The sequence below is a fragment of the Notamacropus eugenii genome, chromosome 4 (assembly GCF_028372415.1).
Source record: "Notamacropus eugenii isolate mMacEug1 chromosome 4, mMacEug1.pri_v2, whole genome shotgun sequence".
NCBI lineage: Eukaryota > Metazoa > Chordata > Mammalia > Diprotodontia > Macropodidae > Notamacropus > Notamacropus eugenii.
In genome coordinates this window covers 383,439,723-383,465,529 of record NC_092875.1, presented here as the reverse complement: position 1 = coordinate 383,465,529, position 25,807 = coordinate 383,439,723, and positions in this window count along the sequence as shown.

Here is a 25,807-nt window from a genome sequence, read left to right as displayed (position 1 = left end):
GTCAACAGGAAGAAAATGACATGTAGCTTCAAGATCACATGTTCTCAAAATTTAGGATCATATTTAAGGTTATGTCATGCCTTTGTATGACATTTAGAATTTTGCATTTAGAAGCCATCTGGGGAACCAGCCTATATCATTATCTAACTACATTTTAAAAAATTACTATATTGCTATGACCTTATTAGAGGTTAGATAGCTTGGGAAACACATACACTTTCAATATTCATGGTTAAAACATAGAGAACTATGGACTATTTTTGTGTCCATACAAGTGCATATTAGATCATACTGCACAGGACAGCAGCTTTATATGGCAAAAAAAAAGCAGGAAAAAGAGAGATGCAAATCAAAACAATTCTGAGGTACTATATCAGACCTATCAGATTGGCTAACATGACAAAACAGGAACTTGATAAATGTTTGAGAAGATGTGGGAGAGGTGGAACACTTAGCTGATTCAACCATTCTGGAGAACAATTTGGAACTATAACCAGAGGGTTACAAAAATATGCGTACCCTTTGGCTCAGCAATGTTGCTTCAAGGAATGTTTCCCAAAGAGATCATAAAAATGGGAAAGGGTCCCATATGTATAAAAATGTTGATAACAGCTATCTTTGTGGTGGCTAAAGACTGAAAATCAAGGGGATGTCCATCAATTGGTGAATGAATGAATACGTTGTGGCATATGAATGTAATGGAATACTAACGTGCTATAATAAATGATGAACGGGAAGACTTCAGAGACGCCTGGAAAGACTTATATGAACTGATGCTGAGTGAAAAGTGCAGAAACAGGAGAACAACCACAGTGTATGAGGAATTGTTTTCTGGTACACTTAGTCTTTCTTAGCAATGCAAGGACCTAAAAAATCCCCAAAGGACTTTTGAGGCAAGACACCTTCCACATCCAGAGAAAGAACTATGTAACTGGATTGCAGAATGAAGCAGACCGTTTTCTTTTTTATTGTGTTTTGTTTTGTTTTGTTGTGTTTGATAGTTTCTCCCATTCATTTTACTTCTTCTATTCTACATGACTAAGGTGAAAATGTATTTAATAGCAATGTATATGTAGAACCTATATAAGGTTGAATGCACTCTTGGAGGGGGAGTGGAGAGGAAGGGGAAAAGAGGGGAAGGGGGGGAATCTATCATATGTGGAAGTGTTGTAGAACACGGAAAACAAATAAAATAATTAAAAAGGTGGGGACCACCCACTCTGGAATCAAAATACTTAATTTCAAATCCTAACTGTTATGCTTACTAACTAGGTGATACAGAAAGTCACTTATCTGTTCTGGGTCCCAGATTTTTCATTTTTAACCTAAGAATGTTGGGATAATTAGATTTTGAGTTGTGCCTCAATTCTAGATTAATTAATCTTGATATGAGGAATTGTTTTTAATCTCTAGATTCTTGTCTCTGATGTAAATCTTTCATTTGAAAACTCTGCATGAATTTTAACTACAATACTTTAACTCAAATTAAATTATTAACCTCAACTTGTTAGCCTTAATAAAACGTATAAATTGCCTTAATTCTTTGAAATTAATGTTACATTATTCCCATTTTTGTATTCCTGCTCACAAAGAGCACTACTCCTTTATTTCATTGCATTATACAATGGGTTTACATTCTAAAGGTCTCTTACAATGGGATGTAAGCGCTGATGATCTATAAATGGTGGAATGTTCATGTAAAGTACAGCAGAGAGATAGAAGAATTATGTGTGGAAAGAAATTCATTACCAGAACGTGGTCTGGAGTCACAGAGAGTTCACATCTGTTTCCATGGAAGAATTAACCATCCAAGTGAAATCACAGATTTTAAAATGTTTGATATAGTCTCATCACTCTCTCAGTATTAGATAGTCATGAAATCATTCCATCATAATTTTTCTAGTTTACTGAAATACTTTCTCATTGAAGAAATTTTTGTGAAAGTTTTTTAAAACTTTTTGCATGTCTGTAATAAGTTAATATATTTAGTATTTTATTGATTCAAACTAAAATGATCTATCATTTAGTCATCTTAGATGAAGATCACATGTAATCATTTTCCCTTACTCATTATTCCAAAGCTATTTTATCAGAAATAATAAGTTCAATCTTTATTCAACTTTTTTAATAGTTGAGAAACATTTCATAGTGATAACCCTATTATTTTATCTGATTTCATCGTGATTTTATTTTAATTACATTTCTAATATGAGATTTTAAGAAAAATTACTCAGATACAACAACAACAAAAATCTATGTACAAACAAGTTCTATGTAAATTTGAAATAAAGAACTTGTCCACATTCTGTGTTACCCTCAATAGCTGTTTTCCCCAGATAAAAGTACAAAAGTACTCATAGTATATGTTTATACCTCCACAGTTTACTTTTCTAATTTATTTTTAGAACAAGGACTGAAATTGTTTACTGTTTTTAAAATTCCTTCACTGACTGACTTTCCTCAGTCTTGTACATGTATATTCCATATGTGATCATGCATGAATGAACTTGGCTATATTAATTTTCTTACCTCTAACTACTGTTTCTTTTCTCTGTACTCTTTCAGCATTAAAATTTTTGAATATAAGTTGAAGAATATACTTTATTGTTTGATTTCTCCCTCCTATTTTCCCATCCTCCCAACCAGTTCACAGACTTCCTAAAACAATCAATCCTATTAGTTTTTTTAATATTCATACTTTAAAAATAAGAGAAAACTATATTACCAGTTTCTTCACTGTTCTTGTTCATTTCCTCTTGTTTACATATGATTTTCATGGTTTATTGACAAAATAAATCACAAGGACAATGTTTTGGATACTGCTGTAGAACTGGATTTGATTCTAAGGAAGAATCAGACAACTTGGTTGCAACTCCCGGCCTAAAGTAGCCTTGGCCAAGTCATTAGATCGCAAAGTTTTACATTCATCATATAGTAAAAACAGACAGTTGGACCACATGACTCAGAAATTTGCTTCTAGCTTTAAAGAACATTATTTCAGGAAATGAAACACACAAAATGTTTTGCAAGTTGTAAAGACAATTCCAAATACATAGACACACATACTTATATGTATAATGCATAATTATTATATTATTAGCAATGATAACATAAGTACTATCAGCTACAAAAGCAACACTACTCATTTGTTTTCATGAGTTATACTTTGCTTTAAAATCGGTTCCATGGTGTGTGTGTGTGTGTGTGTGTGTGTGTGTGTGTGTGTACCTGTGCATCACTGCCTGCACTATCTTCATTTTCAGATTCAAAGAGTGAAAAATCTTCCTCAAAAAGTGTTATTGACTCAAGATATTCTCTTTGTTAGCCCACATTAAAAGACCATTTGTGCATCTTTTTAAGAAAGTTTACTCTGACACAGTGATAGGAAAAATCATAATTTCAGTTGACGGTATGCAATGTCTTTATTTCTTTTTGTGTGTCATTATTGGTTCTTTTAGTTTAGACAGATGAGAAAGCCCTTGAAAGCAAAGAGTAGGGACCAAACACATATATCACACTTAATTAAAGATTATTGGCTCTCGGGAAAAATGAGATAAATACTCTAAAACACAAAAAAGGGTGGGAAAGTCACATGATAGATTCAGGGGCTCTTTCTGCAGAAAACTGAACTAATGGAAATACATACTTCCCAAAAATATTCATTTGGCAGACTCTAGAAGGACAGTGTTTTGTTTTCTTTTGTTTTGTTTTGTTTTGTTTTTGGTTTCTTTTGTCTTCATCTTTCCTTACAAGATAAATAGCCCATTTTTATATATGCAAGAAGGCGTATCTAAGTTACTCCTCAGCAATATGAAAAATAAATTGCTTAACTCAGCTGATGCTCTCTTTTCTGTGACATACATGGAATTAGCTTGACGATTTGATTAACATTTCTTTTAGTAAAATTCAGGGACTGTGGGTTTTTTGGTTAAAGGAATATTATGAAGGAGGCTCAGGGATTATATAATAACTGTCTTCAATGAAGGGCAAATGATGGGCAGTCATGCTGAATATGACTCAAATTAATATTGGATTTATTCTGTTTAGCTGCAGAGGCCAGACCTGAAACAAAGGGTGAGAAATGTAAACAAGCAAATTTTATCTGTTTCCACCTCTCTTCCCATTGCCACTAACTGAGGAGAGAACTTCATTACTACCTATCTGTACTCTTGCAAAAGTTTCCTAACAGTTCTGGCTGTTTTCAGGATCTGCTGTAAACCTAATCTCTGCTTATTCTATTTGGCTCCATAGGACAGGTCTGGAACAATGGGCAGGAGACATGAACAAACAAATATAGGTTTGATGCTAGGTAAAATTTACTAATAAATACAAGGCAAGTTCAATGTGGTTTGGAATGTTGTGAGTTACTCTCCCTTTAATGAGTGACCACTTACTAGGCATGTTGTAAAAGAGATTTTTTTTTCAGATACAGGATTAGACTATATGGCCACTGAGGAACTACCTTCTTTTAAAGTTCTGGGACATATTATAGGGTGAAATGGGAAACTGATGGGGGCAGTTTTAAGAGAAGATAGAGGAAGTAGCAATCTGAATTCCTTAAACTCCGGGAATGAATTTTTACTAGTTCCAGTCTATTTATGATGCCTAACACAGTGTTACACACATAGTATTTATTCTCAATAAAAATTGAGTAACTGAATCTGACAACTGCAGTGAAGAGATAAGAAATTTAGTACCTAATCCAGATTTAAGTAAGATATACCTGAATTTCCATCTATTTCAGGATGCAGAAAGCAGTACTTTTCTTGGGACTACATTTAAAACTCTGCTTAATTTTCTAAATTAAAGAAACTAAAATAAAGACCTTAGAAATCAGAAAACACATGTGAATTGTAAAATATTCATCCAAAATGTAAAGAAGAATCCCTTTGTAATGATATATTTCATTGGTGAGCAAGGAAATTGCTGTTAGGAAGTTCTGTATCATAATATTGAACACCAGAGAATGATGCAGAGTGAATGCGTCCACAAACAAGAATTTATAGATTACCTAAAATACATTAAGTAGTCATTGACTTACCCTGAAGAAAATAACTGATAAGAGTCAGAAAAAACTCTAGAATATTAGGTTCCTCCCTGAAGAGAAAGATAACCAAACACATTGCAATCTTTCTTTTAGCATTTACCTATTTCATTACTCACATCTATAGACTCATCATTTTGGGATTTTGTATATTTATGTGATGTTACTACCTGAATGAATGCTTCAGTTTGTATATGTACCCATAAACACATACACACGTTTGTATGCATATTTGTGTGCACATGAATTTTCTTATACATGCACTATATATCTATTTGTGTGTGTATATATACATATAGGCAATTATATACGCACATGCAGAGAGAGATAACTCACAAGAAAATAAGTTATTAAATAGCATTTAGATTCAAATTACTTAAACACTGTGGACCTGATAGTTTGGTTAAAAGAGGCAAACAGGTTAGTTGATATATAAATTCTTATGGTTCAGTACCTTAGACCAAGAAGATGTATGCTGCATGAAGCCAAAATAAAAGTTCTGACTGTCAGTTAAAGAATGACTAAGCTTAAATATGTTTTAGACAATCCCAACTCAGAGTCTCTATGTCACTCAAATTTGCGATGTGCATATACATTTAACAATAGTACGAGAAAGAAGTTTTCTGGACTGAATAGATAGTAAATACAATAAAACAAGAGAGGTGACAAATTGTCAATTGAAATTATGACCCAGGATATATATCTGTATTTTCTTTAACATTAACACGTCATAACATAGTATATATCCATAAAATATTAAGATACGACAAAAGTCCCAATATTCATGATTGTGTCTTGGGTTAAGGGTCTCATTCTTTTTTTTTTTTCCTGTTGGACTTTCTAAGCCTATTTATTTTATTTTAATTAATCGATTTATTTTTAGCTTTCAACTTTCACTTCCACAAGATTTAGGGTTTCATATTTTCTCCCCACCTCTCCACACTGCCCACCCCAAGACATTGTGCATTATGATTACTCCTTACCCTAATTTGACCTCCACTCTATCACACCCCTCCCTTCTCTCTTTCCCTGCCTGTTTGTTTTCTTGAGGGCAAGAAAGAAAAGATTAACATTTGTTTTTAAACTTTGAGTTCCAACTTCTCTACCTTTCTCCCAATCCACCCATCCCCACTGAGAAGGCAAGCAATTCAATATAGGTCATACATGTGTAGTCATGCAAAACACTTCCATAACTGTCATGCTGTGAAAGCCTAACTATCATCCCCTTCATCATATCCTGCCCTTCATTTATTATGTTCACTCTTTTGACCTTATCCCTCCCCTAACATGTTTACTTCTAATTATTCCCTCCTGCCATTTACCCTCCCTTCTATCATCCTCCCAACTCCTACTTATCCCCTTCCTTCCTACAGTCCTGTATTGTGAGATAGATATTCATACCAATTTGAGTGTGCATGTTATTCCTTCATTAACTCTAACCTGATGACTGTAAGGTTTGCTCTTTCTCTCTCACTTTCTACCTCTTCCACTCCATTGATAAAATTTCTCTTGCCTCTTTATGTGAGAGATAATTTATCCCATTCTATTTGTTACTTTCTCCTTCGATCAATGTATTCCTCTCATACCCCTTAATTTTATTTTTTCAGGTATCATCCCTTCATATTCAACTCAACCTGCACCCTCTCTTTGTATATAATCCCTCCAACTACCCTAATACTGAGAAAAGTTTCAGGAGTTTCAAATTATATCTTTCCGTGCAAAAATGTAAACAGTTCCACTTTAAAAGTTCTTTACGATATTTCTTTCCTGTTTACCTTTTCATGCTTCTCTTCATTCTTGTGTTTGAAAGTAAAATTTTCTTTTCAGCTCTCCTCTTTTCATCAATAATGCTTGAAAATCCTCTATTTCATTGAATGACTATTTCCCCTAGACATATCATACTTGGTTATGCTGGATAAGTCATTCTTTATTTTAATCCTAGCTCATTTGTTCTGTGGAATATCATATTCCAAGCCCTTTGTTCCTTAATATAGAAGCTCCCTGATGTAGAAGATCCTGTGTTATCATGATTATATTTCCACAATACTCAAATTGTTTCTTTCTGACTACTTGCAACATTTTCTCCTTGACCTGGGAACTAAGAAATTTGACTACAATATTCTGAGGAGTTTTTCTTTTAAGATGTCTTTCAGGAGATCATCGGTGAATTCTTTCATTCTTTTACCCTCTGGTTCGAGAATATCAGGTCAATTTTCCTTGATAATTTCATGAAAGATACAACATTCTTCGATTGTGGCTTTCAGGTACTTACATAATTTTTAAATTGTCTTTCCTGGATGTATTTTCCAGGTCACACCTTTTTCCAATGAAATATTTCACATTGTCTTCTATTAAAGTGTTTTCTTCACTGAACTTTAAAACTTCCTTTACCATTTGGCTACTTCTGCTCTTTATAGCATTCTTCTCCTCATTGGCTTTTTGGGACTCTCTTGCCATTTCAGTCAGTCTATTTTTAAAGGTATTAATTTCTTTAAAATTTTTGGGTCTCCTTTAGCAAGCTGTTATGCTGCTTTTCATGATTTTCTTGCATCGCTTTCATTTCTCTTCCCAATTTTTCCTCCACCTCATTAACGTGTTTTTCAAAATCCTTTTAGAGTTCTTCCATGGCCTGAACCACTGCATATTTATTTTGGAGGGTTTGGATGGTGAAGCCTTGACTTTTAGACCTAAATTCGTCTAAAAGGTGGCAGAAAATTCTGTTCATCAAGAAAGTAACTTTAAATTGTTTTATTTTTCTTTCCTTTGTTAAAGAAATTATTTATTCAACTTTTAACATTCATTTTCACAAAATTTTGGGTTCCAAATTTTCTCCCCATTTGTCCTCTCCCCCTGCCCCAAAACACCGAGCATTCTGATTGCCCCAATCACCAATATGCCCTCTCTTCTATCATCCCTCCCTTCCCTTGTCTCCATCTTCTCTTTTGTCCTATAGGGCCTCATAACTTTCTATACCCCATTACCTGTATGTCTTATTTCCTAGTAGCAATGAGAGTACTCTACAGTTGTTCCTATAACTTTGAGTTCCAACTTCTCTTCATCCCTCCCTCCCCACCCATTCCCTTTGGAAGGCAAGCAATTCAATATAGGCCATATCTGTGTAGTTTTGCAAATGACTTCCATAATAGTCGTGTTGTGTAAGACTATATTTCCCTCCATCCTATCCTGCGCCCCATGGCTTCTATTCTGTCTCTTGATCCTGTCCCTCCCCAAGAGTGTTGACCCTCCTCCCATTGCCCTCCCTTTCATCATCCCCCCACCTTGCTTTTCCCCTTCTCCCCCACTTTTCTGTATTGTATGATAGGTTTTCATACCAAAATGAGTGTGTATTTCATTTTATTCCTTCCTTGAGTCAAGTGTGATGAGAGTAAACTTCATGTTTTTCTCTCACCTTCCCTCTTTTTCCCTCCAATAAAAAGTCTTTTGCCTGCCTCTTTTATGAGAGATAATTTGCCCCATTCCATTTCTCCCTTTCTCCTCCCAATATATTTCTCTCTCACCGCTTAATTTCATTTTTTTTAAGATATGAGCCCATCCTATTCCAGTCACTCTGTGCTGTCTCTGTGTGTGCATGTGCTCATGTGTGTGTGTGTGTGTGTGTGTGTGTATGTAATCCCACCAACTACCCAGATACTAAAAAGTTTCAAGAGTTACAAATATTGTCTTTCCATGTAGGAATGCAAACAGTTCAACTTTAGTAAAGTACCTTATGACTTCTCTTTGCTGTATACCTTTTCATGCTTCTCTTCATTCTTGTGTTTGAAAGTCAGATTTTCTTTTCAGCTCTGGTCTTTTCATAAAGAGTGCTTGAAAGTTCTTGATTTCATTGAACGACCATTTTTTCCCCTGAAGTATTATACTCATGTTTGCTGGGGAGGTGATTTTTGATTTTAGTCCTAGTTCCTTTGACTTCTGGAATATCATATTCCATGCCTGAATGTTGGGGTCCCCTAGACCACTTACGGGAACCCCTAACCCCGACCCAAGGCTCTTGTCCAGCAAGAGGCCTTGATCTCGTGAGTAATGAATGGGGCGGGAGACAAAGATGGTGAAGACTCCGTTTTATTCATCTAAATCACATGCATTTATAGTTTTACCTACGTACATTCCTAAGTACATTCCTAAGCCCTACGTAGGACCTATCACCTATCACCTTTCCTTATATGGGTGTCTTCTCCACTGGACATCCGGAGACAGGACAAAGAACTGCCACGTTGCAAACAAGGACGAGACCCTTCCTCCTGAATCCATCTAGTTCCACCCCTACTGACAAGCCCCTAGGTTATCTAGGCAGGCTCTCAGTGTGGCGTCCTGAAAATGGATAGGGGTCGGCTCTAACTCGTCCCGTTACACATGCCCTTCGATCCCTTAATGTAGGAGCTGCTAGATCTTGTGTTATCCTTATTGTATTTCCACAATACTTGAATTATTTCTTTCTAGCTGCTTGCAATATTTTCTCCTTGACAAGGGAACTCTGGAATTTGGCCACAGTGTGCCTAGGAGTTTCTCTTTTTGGATCTCTTTCAGGTGGTGATAGGCGGATTCCTTGGATACTTATTTTGCCCTCTAGTTCTAGAATATCAGGGCACTTTTCCTTCATCATTTCAAGAAAAATGATGTCTACGCTCTTTTTTTGATCATGGCTTTCAGGCAGGCCCATAATTTTTAAATTGTCTCTCCTGGATCTATTTTCCAGGTCAGTTGTTTTTCCAATGAGCTATCTCACATTCTCTTCCATTTTTTCATTCTTTTGGTTTGTGTGTGTGTGTGTGTGTGTGTGTGTGTGTGTGTGTGTGTGTGTGTGTGTGTGATTTCTTGGTTTCTCATAAAGTCTTTAGGCTCCATCTGCTTCATTCTAATTTTGAAAGAACTATTTTCTTCAGTGAGCTTTTGAACCTCCTTTTCCATTTGGCTAATTCTGCTTTTTAAAGCATTCTTCTCCCCATTGGCTTCTTGAACCTCTTTTGCTAATTGAGTTAGCCTAATTTTCAAGGTGTTATTTTCTTCAGCATTTTTGTGTCTCCTTTAGCAAGCTGTTCACCTGCTTCTCATGCTTTTCTTGCATCTCTCTCATTTCTCTTTCCAGTTTTTCCTCCATCTCTCTAACTTGATTTTCAAAATCCTTTTTAGCTCTTCCATGGCCTGAGCCCATGGAATATTTATTCTGAATCTTTGGGATACAGGAGCCTTGACTTCTGTGTCCTTCCCTGATGCTAAGCCTTGTTCTTCCTCATCAGAAAGGAAAGGAGGAGATACCGTATGTTCAACAAGAAAGTAGCCTTCTATGGTCTTATTTCTTTTCTTTTTTCTGGGTATTTTCCCAGCAAGTGGCTTGACTTCTGTGTGTCCTGTCCACCCCCACCTTGCCTCCAGATCTGCTCATGAAGCGCTTTGTGTCTAAGATTCAAATGCTGCTTCCCAGCCTCAGGTCTTTGGGTGGGGGCAGGGCTGCTATTCAGTGTGAGATTAAGTTCAGGTGCTTGGGTGGGGCAGGGCCACTACACAGGGCTCAGTTCCCTCAGGGGGTTTATGAAGAGATCTTCAACAATGGATGTGGGCTCCTGCCTGCTTGGGGAGCCCCTGTCTGCTGCCGCACCTGCTGCTGCCTCCCGAGGGGGCCTGAGTTATGGGGACACCCTACTCCCCTCTCGACCAGCCAAAGAGACCCTCTCACCTAGCCTTGTCACCTGTGGGTGGAGGGACCTGCGTGGCTGATGGAGATTCTGTCCCTGAAGCCTGCTCAGATTCTGCTTCTCTCTGTGCCTCACGACCAAGGCAGGGCTGGCCTCTGCTCTGGGTCTGGTGCGTGATGGACCTTTGTTGTCTATTTTCAGGGCTCTCTGGAACAGAAATCTCCTCCACTCCTTTGCTCTGTGGCTTCTGCTGCTCCTGAATTTGTTGGGAGTTCTTTACAGGTGTTTTATGGGCTGTGAGTTTTGGAGCTAGCATATGAGTGTCTTTCTACTCCGCCATCTTGGCTCCTCCCCCTTTTCTTTCCTTTTTTGAGCATTTTCTCAGGCAGTTACTTGACTCTTGAGGTCTTTGTCTAGGGAAGAGTATGCCCTGGAAACCTATAAGTTCTCAGTTCCTCCAAGGTGACAAATCAAAGAAGAGGAGTTTATTCCTCTTCTGGCCTGTGCTCTGGTCTGCGAGCAAGATTCCTTCTCCAAAGCTTACAACAGTTCCATCATGCCAGCCAACACTCCTCCTCACCCCAGGGCCCGTACTCAGGGCTGAGATCCAGATCAGCTACTGAATTACCCCAGGGACTTTAGGAAAGAGCTCCAACAATGGAAGCTGACGCTGGAGCTAGACCACTGGGTTCCCTTCTCATCCAAATGAAAGAGCTTTCTCACTTGTCTTTGAAAGTGTCTTTGACCTTTGTGAATTGAGGAATCTGAGACCCAGAGTTAGTGCTGGTGGCGTGGCACATTAAAGCCTGTTTCAGTCCTGTCCTTGCCACAGAGTGGCCCATGCTGGTCTGGGCTCCTCTTACTTGATTTTGAAAATCCTTTTTGAGTTCTTCCATGGACTGACACAAATTCACCTTTTTCTTGGATGCTTTGGATATAGTAGGTTTGACTTTGTTGCCTTCTTGTATTTGTATATTTTGATCTTTCTTGTCATTAGTGTAAGATTCTATAGTCTGATTTTTTTTTCTGTTTTCTACTCCTTTTCCCAGCTATTTTGTTGAGTTTTGAGATCTTTGTCAAGGAAGTCCTCTGTTTCCAATGACTTTGGATGGTGTACTGTCATCCTCTTGATTCCCCTCACAATCTGTGAATCTAGAGCTCCAGAAATAGCCTGCTGCTGTCCCGCTGCTGCTTTGTCTGTGCAGGCCTCCCCCACCCTCTCAGTCTCCCTGGGGCTTTTACCAGACCACTCTACTTTCTAACAAAAGTCCAGAAGACTTTTTTTTCCCCACTGTCCTAATTTTTTCTTGGTGTTTTGAGACTGTGAAGCCTAGAAACTGCCACTGGTGAGATAGATTCAGTACCCCGTCCCCTCAGGCTTGCTCAGATACCATCGATCCTAGTCAGGGCCAAGCTAGACTGAACTCTGCTCCCATTGCAACATGACAGACACTTCATTTTCACCTTCTGGGATTTTGGGGGCTGGATTGCTTCATTCAATTATTCTGTGGGTTCTGTAACTTCAGAATCGTTTTAGAGTGATTTTTTAGAAGTATTTGGCTGCCGTTTTGTTTCTATTCTACCCTCTTGGCACTGCTTCATTAAAATTTAAAGGTCTCATTCTTAATGGCAATAAACAGAAAAACAGTTCCCTTACGTAAGCCCCACTTGTGCTTATTGACATAGAAAAAGATATTCTCTGAGTTTACTCAAGGAACAAAGTGATTTTTAGTTCAGGCTCTTTCCCTTATTGAGGTACCTATGATTTCAATAATTATCAACCCTTTGTGATGAAAATTGAAAAGAATGCATGAATCTCATGATACTGACAATACCACAATATGGTTGTATACAAGAAATTCAATAATAGATTTTATTTAAAAAACGTTTTTAAGATTTGCACAGCTTCCTACATGCATTATTTGATCCCCACAAACACTTCTTGTAATAAAAACCACATATGTAAGTAGTAATATTTGATAGACGAAGAAAGAAGACTCAGAATATTAGTGAGTCCTCAAGCACACAATGAATATTAAGCATGGGATTCAAACTCAGGTCTTGCTTACAAATAGAAAATATTTCTAGAATATTAGAGAAAATTAGGTGGCACAAAGAAAAGAGTTATGGAAGTGAAGTCAGGAATGCCTGAGTTCAGATCTGGTTTCAGAAACTCATTTGATGTGTGAGCCTGGTGAAGTCACTTTATATCTATATGCATATGTTGCCTTATCTTCAAAATTCATCAGTACATTAACATTTATTAAACATCTGCTATGTTCTTATGACCAACAAGTGCAAGGGATACAAAGAAAGGCTAAAGAAAAGAGAATCATGCCCTGCTGGTCTCTCCAGTCTCATTTTCCATGTTGGGGTGCTTGGTGTTCTTGGACCTGTAGTTCTACCCCTACTGGCAAGCACCTTCTTTTCGATGAGGACAGGGTAGCCTCCAAACTGCAGCACCTTGGAAGAAGTTGGAAGTCAACACTGCCTCAGAAACCGCAAGAGGAAGAGGTGAGGAAATGGTGGGGGAAGGCTTTGGTTGAAGTATGTGGAGGATCCCAATAGCCAGCGGCAGCAGTTTAATAGCCTATTTAGGTCAGGGCCACCATGCTTCAGGCCTGCACTCTTGGCCCAGGACTTGCAGGCTGTCTCAGCCACATGATCCTACCAGAGCTTCTGGCCCTAGATCATGGAAGACTCAACAAATGTGATCACTTGCCTCACTGCTGGCCACACCTCATCTCATGTCCCCCAGCCTGAAGGTTGTCCTATTCTGCACCTCACTGCTACTTCCTGATCTGTTTATTTCATTCTTATATTATTTTGTTCATTTTTGTAAATAAGTATCTTTTCTATAAAAGACTTCTTTTTTTGTTTTTCTTTTTTCTTTTGTTATCCATCTCATTTTTAGATGCTGCATGATGTGGTGGGTAAAACTTACTCCAGAGCCTCCAAACCCGTGAGTCTCTGACCCTGTTTAAGTCACAGAGAGCGAGAAGACACTAAGAGTATTTTAAACAGTAAAACAAAAACAACTTGTATTCTTCAAGGGAGTTTCATCACAAATATTATTCTATTCCATGAAGTTGTAGTGGTAGAGCTTTTTAGAGTTCAAGTCTTAAGTAAAACATTTAGTGGCACTCACGTTTAGAAGAGTGTTTTATTGTCCCAAAAGCAAGCAAACCAAGCAGATCAGGATATAGGTTGATTGCAGGTATATGAGGATAGAGGCCTTATATTGATGATTAAGGGGAGGTAGGTGATAGGACTATCACTCTAGGATAGGAGAGGAGGAGGGAGGAGCTCTAGGGAGGAGCTAGGGGAGAAGCTAGTCTGGAGTTTTAGCAAGAGTATACCCAGAGAGATACTTCAGAGGGATACCAGGCAAAGGCTCGACTTCTGTTCTTGGGAGTCCCTTCATCAGATGATAATGAAGGTCATGTCATCACATAGATAACTATCAATCACGTGGTGGCGTTGCTACTTTTGCGTTAAACTAGGGACAGCCTGTGAACCAGTAGCCTCGTGGGGTTTACTTGGTGGGCTGAAAGCTGTTTCTGGTCCTTGATCAGGAGCAATGGTTGCCGTCTTGGATTGTTCTAATTGCTTTGATGCAAGCTATTCTAAGAAAAAAAAAACGTTGAGTTTTTAGGTTAAACCTGGGGTACCCGATTTGCTAGTCCTTGGGGACCACTTCAAAATCAAAGGTTGGGTGCAAGCTCCTTCACATACCTTAAAACACTAACAAGAACAACAAGAACAATACTAGCACATGCCGACTTTGACCACATACTTCTGATATCTTCAGAGCAGACTACCAGACTGGTGGCTATGCCATTCTGATAATTTATATCAGCAGGTTTATTCTTCCCAAACAAATAATAAGTTCTTTGAGGTTAGGCATTGTGAAAAATGATATTTCTTAATAATCAGTATCTTAGCGACTCAGAGCTTCCTTGTCTCACCTCTACACTCCTAGTCCACAGACACCTTCTGTCAAAGTTAAGTAATATTATTGATGAGATTGCATTGAGTTTTATCCTGGTCAAATCCAAAACCAAGCCTGAATTGATTAATCAAAGGTATGAAAGCTCAATAATGTTCTGATCTAGCTTTGGTGGAGATGAAAGTCCAGGCGGCCCAAAGCTGAGAGTGGTCTGGTATGACTGAGAGATGGTCTGATAGAAGATGTATTTTTTCTCTATCTGGAGGTAAAACGATGGTGAGGTTATATCAGCCCCTGTTGAAAAGATATGTAAGTTGGGTATTCCAACTCCCAAATCAATCCAGTTCTGGATTGTAACACCTATGCAATGCATGTCACCAGCTTGTGAGAGAAAATAAAAACATGGACACAACCCAGTTTTGTCTTTCCTTAGAACAAACTCTGTGGAAGTTTACAACACTTAGTCACGTTACTTTTTTACCCCGTTATGTCTAGCACTGTGTTGTGTGTAGAGTAGGTGCTCAATTTAGTCACATTGATGATATTAGCCTCAAATTACTATATGCTTTATACAAGGAACCAGATTCTCACTATTGTATAGTAAACATAATGCATTTCCATGAATATTTCAAAAAGAAATGTTCATAGAATCTTTGATAGTGACTAAAATTCTTTATCAGTTTTTCCTCCTTTTTTTGTATATTTTCTATTATGTATTTCCCTCTTATAAAATTATGTAAATAAAACATTTCACTTTACATTAAAGAGATTCCTTTGTGTCACACTACTCATCACTTATTGGAGAACAACCATGTGCCTAAGTACTTAATACACTAATATCAGGAGACTAGGGACAGGTAATAAAACCGAGTATCCTGCACGTAGAAGATATAAAACAACTCCTACAAAAGTTTGTAATCTAGTTAGTAGACAAGTCATATGCATGTTAAATGATCAGAATACAAGATTTCATTGATTATATGATAGTTGCACAGTGCAGATAAATGCAGAAAGCCCTAGAGACTAGAGGCCATTTCTGGCTCAGGGGTAAGGAATCACAGAGGAGATGACATTTGAAGGTGGGCTCTAAAGAACATATTAAGAATCAATGGCCAAAAAGTTGGATGAGTTCAGACATATTACTGTTTTACTGGAGTAGACTTTACAGCTTCCCTAGGGAGTACTGGCAGAAAATGAAGGAAGCTTCACTGGCAGAAAATGGGGGTGCAAGAAGCAAAAAAGATTTACCAGGACTCACATATGTAAGGGATTCCATTCAACATTTATCCTTCTTAAATTTAATACTTGTCCTGCTATAGAAGCCAATTGTCAAAAATTCTTTCTCTCTGTAACAACTTTTGAGCAGGTCACATACATTGTTTATGCAAATTCCTTTCTTAGGACTGATGGCCTTGCTCACATGGATGGTTTCCAGGATCCTTAGTAGTTTTACAAAATAAAAGGAATTGGCACAGATCCCATGGCTGCCAACCCCTAAACGTACAGGAGGACTTTTCTGAATGGGCAGAACCAGTCTGAGTAAAGTTTTTACTCAGTTTCTTTCTATCCACACACAATGAGCCAATGACAATGTTAAGTTTTAGCATTACAACAGTAAACCTCAAAAATTTAGATACCAATCTTACTTACAACTTTTATAAATGACAGGCAAATTGTTTTAGCTGTAACTTCTTTAACAGCCAAAGATGAAAATACTTGGTTTTCTAAATGGCAATTACAAAACATTATAAAACAAGGTTGCAGGACGGAGAAAATTTAAAATAACAACTCGTTTTACATAATTTTCCCAACATCTTTAGTTTCAACAAAATTCAGAGTTAAAATTGCCTTTTGCAACACCATTGGATCATGGATTATCATGATCATTTAATTTTCACAGTACAAGACAGTTTTATTACAATTCAGAAAACACAATAGTAACACAAACAGTGAACTGTAGGTACCATTATTTAATTTCCAATATAAAAATTACTAATAGAAGACTAGGCTTACCAAATGTGGAGGCTGGTTAAGTTGTGATCTTGTATTACCCTGGTCCACCCCCTACTCTCAGGGAGGATGACTTAAATTCCCTACTGTCTTTTAGCACTCTCTTCCCTAACACTAATCCAGGATGAGAGGAGTTAACAGGATCCATTAAAATGTTTTTAACGGTACTAAGTATTCACTGCAGTCTTAGCTCAATGGTGGGAGTCAGGACTACAGGGTAAAAAAATCTTCTGTGTCCACTCCTTAAAAACTTTGTGAAAGGGATAGCTTTGAATCTGCCAGTGGAAATGAGGGAGACTTCCGGAACAAGATCCAGTGGCGCCTAGTCCCCTCCTTTCCACTGTGGAGTTCAAAGCTTTATTTCTGAGGTGTCTTTTGTCATAAACCCAAATTGCCTTAGTGCCAAATAACATAACAAATGCTGATCTATCCTAAATATCCAATTTAGGAGTGACATCATACACTTAAAATAATTACCTTTTGGTTGTTTCCCATGAAAAAACACTTTTCTCTATTTGGTGAGGCATGAGATAATTACAACACTAGTCAATTTGCCTCAGTAAAATGAGGGGAAAACTTTCCCCAATTTCTGGTCTGTCTCCCCACCTTCACAACCTGGCCAGGGTTAGAAGGTAGAAAGAGAGAGAGAATTTTACCAACAACTTTCCAACAGTTTCTGAAACCGTACTTTACTGTAGTACCCATGTTATTCTCCTAGTGGGCTTTGATTGCAGCCCCTTTTAAAACTGTACGTACATTGTTTCATAGTACATGTTTCTGACCTGAAACTGATCTTAGCAGTCATATAAACTAAACAAGACATATTCCTCTCTTTCACTCTCCCATTCTCTTCCGTGATGCTACAGCCATCGGGGGTGGGGGGTGGGGTGGGAGGGGGAAGAGATAACTCATTCCAACCAGCGCAAGGGCACCACCGGAATTAACACACAAACCCACGCACACAAAATACAGAAAGACAGAACACAGATACAGACACTAAAAAGTCCAAACCTGAGGAAGGATTGTCAAAAATTCTATGTACAACTTAAGTATTTGGCTTGCTTTCTTTCACTGTGGCCAGTCGTCAATACTGTTGTCTGAGGTGTTGAATCTCCTTGTTGGGATTGTCTCTCCATTCTGTCATAGCTTTGGGTTGGAACGTTTGTCCCTCCTTCAGGTCTTGGGCTAGAGGGCTGCCTGCCATGGTGTTTACATATTGCTGTGACAGGGCTCCTCAGCATTCTAAGGCCCAATGACCCTTTCTTCTACACTTTGGCCATGGTGTTTTTGGCCTAACTCCTGGCCTGCTCCTACAGTCTTTTTTAAAATGACCTGTTTTTTCCACAGTTATAACACTTCTGTCCTTGTCTCGTGCTGGGAGCTTCAGTTCTATACTGCCTCTTTACCTGTTCCTTCACGTGAGCTGCAAATGTTACCGAACCTACATCTTCACACCTTTGCATCATCTCTTCCACTCCTGCAGTTCTGGGCAATCCTATCATAGCCATTCTACAATCTGTATTGCATCCATTTCTCAATATGTCTTTGATAACCACCATTGTGCCTTCCACCTATCCCATCACTTTGGTGACCACGTTTTGCACCCTAGCACAGAAATCTGTAAAAGGCTCATTATTTCCTTGCTTTATGACAGTCAAGGATGATTTTCTGTCCCCTCTAATGTGGATTTTCTAATAAGCATTTTCTACACAGGTAGCCAATCTTAGATATACTTCTATAGGATGCGTGATTTGTGCAGCATCTATAGCAAATTCACCAATTCCAAACAACATGCTGAAATATCATTGGGTATTTTGAGCACTATCAGGATTATGCTGTATAGCCGTTTTTCTGCATTCTTCGGTGAGTAAACAATGAAAGATAACATAATCACCAGGCTCTAATATTGCCTGAAATACAATTCTCCAGTCGTTTGGTGTGAGAACATAGTGAGCCAAGTCTTTAACTCGAAGTTTTACATAGGGTAACTTCAATCCATACTGAGTTAGAGCCTTTTTCTTTTTTCTTTTTAATTAATTTATTTAACTTTTAAAATTAATTTTCACAAAATTTTGGGTTCCAAATTTTCTCCCTATTTGTCCCCTCCCCCCACCCCAAAGCACTTAGTATTCCAATTGCCCCTATCACCAATCTGTCCTCTCCGCTATCATCCCTCCCTTCCCTTGTCCCCATCTGCTCTTTTGTCCTGTAAGGGCAGATAACTTTCTTTACCCATTTACCTGTATTTCTTATTTCCTAGTAGCAAGAACAGTACTCAACACTTGTTCCTAAAACTTTGAGTTCAAACTTCTCTTCACCTCTCCCTCCCCACCCATTCCCTTTGAAAGGCAAGCAATTCAATACAGGCCATATCTGTGGAGTTTTGCAAATGACTTCCATAATAGACATGTTGGGTAAGACTAACTATATTTTCCTCCATCGTATCCTGCCCCCCATTGCTTGTATTCTCTTATGATCCTGAACTGCCCCAAGAGTGTTGACTTCAGATTACTCCCTCCTCCCATTGCCCTCCCTTCCATCCTCCCCCCCCAACCTGTTTATCCCCTTCTCCCCCACTTTCCTGTATTGGCAGATAGGTTTTCATACCAAAATGAGTGTGCATTTTATTCCTTCCTTTAGTGGAATGTGATGAGAGTAAACTTCATGTTTCTCTTTTACCTCCCTTCTTTCTCCCTCCACTAAAAAGTCTTTTGCTTGCCTCTTTTATGAGAGATAATTTGCCCCATTCCATTTCTCCCTTTCTCCTCCCAATATATTTCTCTCTTACCGCTTGATTTCATTTTTTAAGATATGATTCCATCCTATTCAATTCACTCTGTGCTCTCTGTCTCTCTGTGAGTGTGGGTGTGTATGTGTGTGTGTGTGTGTAATCCCACCCAGTACCCATATACTAAAAGTTTCAAGAGTTACAAATATTGTCTTTCCATGTAGGAATGTAAACAGTTCAACTTTAGTAAGTCCCTTATGACTTCTCTTTGCTGTTTAGCTTTTCATGCTTCTCTTCATTTTTGTATTTGAAAGTCAAATTTTCTTTTCAGCTCTGGTCTTTTCATCAAGAATGCTTGGAAGTCCCAAATTTCATTGAAAGACCATTTTTTTCCCCTGAAGTATTATACTCAGTTTTGCTGGGTAGATGATTCTTGCTTTTAGTCCTAGTTCCTTTGACTTCTGGAATGTCATATTCCATGCCCTTCGATCCCTTAATGTAGAAGCTGCTAGATCTTGTGTTATCCTGATTGTATTTCCACAATACTTGAATTATTTCTTTCTAGCTGCTTGCAATATTTTCTCCTTGACCAGGGAACTCTGGAATTTGGCCACAATGTTCCTAGGAGTTTCTCTTTTTGGATCTCTTTCAGGCGGTGATCAGTGAATTCCTTGAATATTTATTTTGCCCTCTGGTTCTAGAATATCAGGGCAGCTTTCCTTGATAATTTCATGCAAGATGATGTCTAGGCTCTTTTTTTGATCTGGCTTTCAGGCAGTCCCATAATTTTTAAATTGTCTCTCCTGGATCTATTTTCCAGGTCAGCTGTTTTTCCAATGAGCTATTTCACATCTTCCATTTTTTCATTCTTTTGGTTTGGTTTTGTGATTTCTTGGTTTCTCATAAAGTCATTAGCCTCCATCTGTTCCATTCTAATTTTGAAAGAACTATTTTCTTCAGTGAGAACCTCCTTTTCCATTTGGTTAATTCTGCTTTTGAAAGCATTCTTCTCCTCATTGGGTTTTTGAACCTCGTTTGCTAATTGAGTTAGCCTATTTTTCGAGGTGTTATTTTCTTCAGCATTTTTTGTGTCTCCTTTAGCAAGCTGTTGACCTGTTTTTCATGCTTTTCTTTCATCTCTCTCATTTCTCTTCCCAGTTTTTCCTCCACCTCTCTTACCTGATTTTCAAAATCCTTTTTGAGCTCTTCCATTGCCTGAGCCCATGGTATATTTATTCTGGATGTGTGGGATACAGAAGACTTGACTTCTGTGTCTTTCCTTGATGGTAAGCATTGATGTTCCTCATCTGAAAGGAAGGGAGGAATTATCTGTTCATCAAGAAAGTAACCTTCTATAGTCTTATTTTTCCCCCTTTTCTGGACGTTTTCCCAGCCAGTGACTTGATTTCTGAACTTCGTTTTCACACCCACCTCGCCTCCAGATCTGCCCAGGCAGCACTTGGGGTCTGAGATTCAAATGCTGCTTCCCAGCCTCAGGGCTTTGGGCGGGGGCAGGGCTGCTATTCAGTGTGAGATTAAGTTCAGGTGCTTGGGTGGGGCAGGGCCACTACACAGGGCTCAGTTCCCTCAGGGGGTTTATGCAGAGATCTTCAACAATGGATGTGGGCTCCTGCCTGCTTGGGGAGCCCCTGTCTGCTGCCGCACCTGCTGCTGCCTCCCGAGGGGGCCTGAGTTATGGGGACACCCTACTCCCCTCTCGACCAGCCAAAGAGACCCTCTCACTTAGCCTTGTCACCTGTGGGTGGAGGGATCTCCGTGGCTGCTGGAGATTCTGTCCCTGAAGCCTGCTAAGATCTGCTCCTGTCAATGCCTCATGGCCAAGACAGGGCTGGGCTCTGCTCTGGGTCCAGGGCATGACGGACTTTTCGCGTCAGATTTTCAGGTCTCTCTGGAACAGAAATCTCCTCCATTCCATTGTTTTGTGGCTTCTGCTGCTCCAGAATTTCTTGGGAGTTCTTCTTTACAGATATTTTATGAGCTGTGGGTTCGGAGCTAGCATATTTGTATCTTTCTACTCCACCATCTTGGCTCCTCTCTTATAGCCTTTTTCAATTCTTTGATCTCATAAGCGGCTACAGGCCCATGACTTTGCTGAGCAGGGGCACCATTTTCCCCAGGTGTTTCCAGTGCTGGATAGTGTAAAAGACCCTATTCAGCCATGGTCTTAAAGTCCCCGTCTTTTCTCAGTGCTCTTGCTCCATGTTGCATACATGATTCGGGGCCACAAGATGATGCTGTAGCACTTATCTTCGAATTTGAGTGCTATTCCTCACAATCGTTACTAGAGGTTCCCCTTGGCCTTTTTTCCCTCACTTTCTTTGTCTCATGCTCCGTTTGATCCGCTAATTCCTCATGTCCTACGGGAGAATCGGTACCTTCCTCTTTAGAAGACACAGTCCTTTTCATCTCTAACTGCTTTACTCTTTTGCTCAGCTTTGAAAGCTCAGTCTCCAGTTTTTGCGGTATATTTTCTCCCTCTTTCCACTCTGTTAGTTTTTTCTGTAACTCTGGATATAATCTTTCTGAACTAAGCTCTCTTGAACTCTCTGAAGAGCTTGAAGGTGTGGTCTGTGTGGATACCACACATTGCATTACTTGTTTATCACAGCCTCCTTCCTCTGCCTGAAGTGAACATTTCATAATATGGTACAGAAAGAAGGTGGATGGTGACACAACTCCTGGTTTCTCTAAGTCAAAAGCTGTTAACTGGTCTCCTACTGTTTGCCAGGTATATGTATATGCTGGAGGTCTGTCCTTCACCCAGGGGCATACTTCCTCAACCTGCTCTAATAACTCTCTACTCACTGTTAAGTGCAATGTCACTCCCTGTCTTTTAGCTTTCTTGCATGTAACACCTGTATAAGCCTTTTTCTCTAGAGTTTCTGTTTCATCTAAAGTTTCTGCAGATGTTGTTAGCCCCATGGTGCTAAGAATCTGGTTCACTGCCTACGTACGTAAGCAGGTAACTCACAGGTGTAGCTCTCTACCTATTTGCCTATAAACAGAATTATTCACAGTCTGTAGCTTCCAGTCAGCCGAGTGCACGTCTATCCCAAGCTCTGCAGAACCACCAGGGCACTGCCTGGGGCATGCATGTGGCATCTTTTTCATGAGACTCCGAGCCCACACCTTTCACCCTGCACTGGTTGCTCAGAGGGACCTCAGTTTCTCTTCAAGCCCCACGTTCGGGCGCCAATTGCTCAGGGTCAGGGCCTGATCCCCCTTACGTCCCACTGACCAACAGGTCTCTGAATGCCTGTCAGTCTGGGTTGAGCAATCTGTGAGCTTTGAAGGAAGGAGACCAGAGACAAGATGATAAGCATCTCCAAGCAACACCTCTTTATTCAGCTGAAAGTTAGGGGTTATAAAGGCTGTAACCACCAATCACATACAGGCTGAGCTCATCCCATTACTTCACCATCCCATGACTATTCCACATCCTTACACCCTCAGTAAGTAAGGAAGCTTATCTTGTTCCTGAAGCTAGTTCCTGGGTTCCCAGGCTCACTTGTAACTTTACAGTATGGGACATCAGTATCTGCAGGAACATCAGGTTCCAGGGTCACACAGAGCTTCTGCTGGGGTGTGCATCAGCACCTTTCCCATGGGAACAGGCTTTGCCTCTGACTTGCACCCACCCCGGGACTCTCTGGGCCCCTTACAAATAAGAAACAAGAAAATTTTATGTATATCATATATGTTTTCTATAAATACAATAATTCTTTCTACTTACTCCATCTTCCCTTACCTGAGTCAGAAATCAAGTCTCAGTTGTTTCAAATCTCCATTTCGTTTCCATGCATCCTCCCTTTAGTTCCCACTGTCATCACACTTCTTTTGGCTTAATCATTGACTCTTCTCAATGTCTTCTCAAATTAAATCCCCACAATATTTATTGAATGAAAGAATATCTTCAATTATTAAGATTTTGACAATTCATTCATTAAAAAAAAGAAATAAAGAAGTAAAAAGAAAATGTATTAATCTCTAATTGTGTTCCAGTCACTTTTTTAGACATTGGAAACTCAAATGTTAGAAATAATATACCTTGTCTCTTCAAGATGTTAGCAGTCTAATGTAGGATAGGAAAATGAAGAGATAAATGATAAACATATATTTTTATAATATAAGGAAGAGGATAATAGAGGGAAAAGAGAGATCCAAATTTCTCTGAGAAAACTAAAGATTCTGTTGGAAGCATCAGAATGGAGGTCATGGAAAAGTTGGTGCATGAGTTAGGGCTTGAAGGAAGAAAGAAATTCAATAGGAAAACATGGCAGAAAGTGTTTTCCAAGCAGGATAGACATACTTGTGAATAAATAGTGGTTAAAGAATTAGGTGTAAAACATTAGTGCTAAAAAAAAAAAAATGACAAGAAAAAAGTTAAAATGATGGGAAATAGACCAGGATGCAATGGATTACCTTGCTTTTTCTAAATTAAATTTTCTAAATTTCTAAACTAAATTTTCTAAATTTCTAACACTAAATAGATCTACATATATATCACATAGGAACAGTAGGAGAGTTCATTATATCATGTTTCATGGTTCCAGTACAGGAGGGAGTCTCAAAAAGTCTTGAGGTTGGCAGAGGCAAATACTGAAGGGTATAAGGGGAAGGTGACTGAAACAGAAGGACTAGTGTACAGAATAATTGGGGTGAAGGTAGAATGGGAACAGAGTCAAGATAGAAAAGTGAGAATTAGCATGTTTTTTTTTCAACTCACTATACCAAATTCTGATTACAATAGCCAAGAAAAAAATCACTGTGCATCAATTTTCCACACCAGAGCAGCTTCAAAAGATAGTGAGATTTACAAAAGCCAGGGTAGGGGGCTCATCAGGAGCACAGCCAGTTGGCAGAAGCACTAGCAGCAGTAGCAGCAGCAGCAGAAACAGGAAATATTCTACCACCTTGGGCAGTAAAGATGCTGAGAAATAACACTACAGCAGGAAGAATTAAGGAAGAAAGAGACCCACGGAACCACAGAATCAGTTGTGGGAGTAGGAATGGGTGCGGGTGCCATCTGGAAGCTTTGTCATCAGTGACCCAGTTCTAGGTCACAATTTCAGGGTGGAGAAAAGAAGTCACATGCAAGAGGGTATCAAGCTGTGTACTGAGCAAATAACAGGTTTCAGAAATTTAGCTGCACGGCTTTGAGCCCAAGGGAAGAATGGAGATTTAGCTCTACTCTTTATTCTTGCACATAACTTTTAAGTGAAATACTCAGATCAGGAAATTAAGACCAAAGGGGAGCCAGCAGCTCAATTACTCTCAATCTGCAATACCTCCAAACAGTGACTAAGTCTAGCAGCAGTCTAGTGAAACTCTTCCACACACAATCCAACAGACTCAAACAGAGGTCAGGAACCTGTATAGCTCTGATGGGTAGGGAAGTAAAAATTCCTCTCCCTGAATCATGCCAATTTAAAAACACGAAAGACTTATAAGTCCCCTGATTGAGTTATGCAAACAGCAGAGGTACATAAAAAGAAAGAAGCTCAGGCCAGACATACCCCTTCCTTCCCCAAAAGTGAGCTGAACACATCACTAACAAAAAATCTAAAGTCAAGAAGTAGACTGGAAAGATGAACAAACAGCAAAAGAACCCAATCATAAAGAACTACTATGCGGACAGTAAAAGTCAAGACATAAACCCCGAAGAAGATAATGACTTGAAAACATCTACAAGCAAAGTCTCAAAGAAACATGCATATTGGAGACAAGTCCCACAAGAAATTCTTAGAAGGGCTAAAGAAAATTTAAAAGCAAAAAAAAAAATTTCTAAAATTATAACGGTTTTCCTAAAATACTATTGATGTGAGCAACAATGGTCAGTCAGAAAAAAGAGGTTCTTGGGCAAAAGTTTCTCCAAGACAGGACATGTTCTCTGGTGTGATAATTGAGGTGCTTGCCAAAGAAGTTGCCAGAAAGGAGAAAGAAAATTATTCTTATGAGGTTAAAGGTATTTTGTATAAATTTATAAGAACTTAAGTCATTTCCAACTTAATTGGTGGTCAAAGTATATGAACAGTAAGTTTTCCAATGAAAAAATTAAAGTTATCTGTAGTAATATCAAAATAAGTCACTGTTGATTACAGAAATGGAAATTAAAACAGTTCTGAGGTATCACATCACATTTTTCTGATTGGCTAATATAACAAAAAGAAAAAAATTATAAATGTTGAAGAAGATGTGAGAAAGATGGAACACTAAAGCATTGTTAGTGGAGGGCAATTTGGAATTATGCCCAAAAGGATATAAAACTGTGCATACCCCTTGAATCAGCATTGCCACTACAAGGCCTGTATCCCAAAGAGATCAGAAGAAAGGGAAAAGGACCCATAGGTATAAAAATATTCATAGCTGCTCTTTTTTGTGATGATCAAGAATTGGAAATTGAG